Source organism: Parus major, chromosome 9 (genome assembly GCF_001522545.3).
Source record: "Parus major isolate Abel chromosome 9, Parus_major1.1, whole genome shotgun sequence".
NCBI lineage: Eukaryota > Metazoa > Chordata > Aves > Passeriformes > Paridae > Parus > Parus major.
The window spans coordinates 24,611,447-24,613,360 of NC_031778.1; positions in this window are offsets into that span (position 1 = coordinate 24,611,447).

Here is a 1,914-nt window from a genome sequence, read left to right on the forward strand (position 1 = left end):
CCCTTTTGCACCTTCTTGTGTTGTTTAGGTGGATTTAGTGTTTTCCATGAGGAATTGTGTAGCCAGGCAGAGCTGTGCCATGGGCACCCTGGCCTGGCTGGCACTGGGCAGGAGTGGGAGCATCCCAGCATCCCTGAGCTTCATCCCATACACAATTGTTTGAGTCCAGCCATAAAGGAGGAGGAGGTTGGCTCAAAAAATAAAACATTTAAGTCCCAAAAATAAGATTAATAAGTAAATGCAAAGTGCACCAGGTAAAACAACAGACACTTACTTGCTTTGCTTGGCATTTTTTTCCCTTTCAAAAGGTAGATCCCAAAGAAGTGATGTTACTAATGGCATTCCTGCCATATTCTTTGCCTTTTTACCCTCTTTTTCTTCATTACTAAGTTTATCCAGGTATAAAGTAAAAGATAGTTTTAAGAAGTTTGCAGATTTTCAGGCCTAGGACTTTATTTAACTTTCTTTTTCAATCCTACATGTTATCATCCCAGTGCCTGACAAAGAGCCAGCAAAACTCCCCTCCTTCCCTGAGTTTCCCACCCTCCCTGGGCTTCCAGAGCAATGGCACATTCCTGCCTGCACCGATGCAGCCAAATTGAATATTAACTCCTGGAAATGTTCCTCATTTCTCTCGTGTATCCTCTGGGTGAGGCTCCCCTGGCTCTGAAGCTGGCCGGCAGCGCGGTGCCTGTGATGCTCAGGCACATTCTGGGTGCTGCCAGCGGCTCTGCCAGAGGAGAGCTGGACCCACATCTCCCACTGGCACCATCTCCAAACACCTTGTACAACCAGAGCTTCAGGCACTTTGATCCCATCTCCAAATCTGCCATTTCAGATCTGAGCTGCCCGGCTGTGGGGGTTGTGGGGACCATTGCCTGTCCCCTAAGTGACAGAGGCATCAATAGTTCACAGCCACATTTAGAAACAAAGAAATTCTTTGGGGAAAAAAACCACAGCAAACTAGTTATTAGTTACTCTCAATATTTAACTCTAAGCACGGCTGCTGCTGAGCAGGAAAAGCTGCTCTGGTGAAAGCTGTGGACTTTTAGCAAAGTATCCCTTTTGTTTCCAGGGAATTTGTGCACCTGTGACCCAAACCAGCCACGTCCAGAAGTATTCTGCTGTGAAATTGCCAAGGGGCACAAGTGGAAGCACAAGGTGAGTCTGCCTTCACACGGAACACAGCAAGTGCAGACATGGAGATGTTTGTAAAGGACAGCAATAGTGCACAGAGCCCCACACTGCAGAGCCCAGCATCGGAGAGACTGCCACAGACCGCAGGCAGTGACACAGAGCAACAGCCCCCTCCTGCCGAGGAAGGACACTAAAATTACATTTCAAGTCAGGTTTCATTTCTATGAGACCATGGAGAGTTGCTCCTACTTGGCCCACGCACACACTGAAGTATTACGGTAGAAGGAGCGAGGCAGACGTGACTTGGTGACCCCATATTTTTAGCCAAATAACAGACGTGCTGCAGTTTTCCATGTTTTAGCAAACACCGGCCCCAGCAGCGCCCAGTTCCAGCCTGACAGCACGTCATGCATACCTGGTGTCACACCCCGGTGTAAGTGTCACACCCCGGTGTAAGTGTCACACCTCGGTGTAAGTGTCACACCTCGGTGTAAGTGTCACACCCCTTCCCGCAGCTCCGGCACAGCCGGACCCGAGCCGCTCCCTCCCAGAACGCCAGGCCCGTGTGTCAGGAGGAGGAAAACGCTGTTCCAGCCCTCCCGAGGGCCAGGGGCAGTGCCAGGGCTGAGCCCTGCCGGGCCGGGCAGCGGGAACACGGCAGGAGACAAAGCGCAGCCAGCGGCTCTGCGGGAGCGCCCCGGCACCTGCCGGGGACACGGTGCCACAAACCTGCCAGAGACTGCCGGGGAACACCGGGAACACCGGGAACACCGGGGA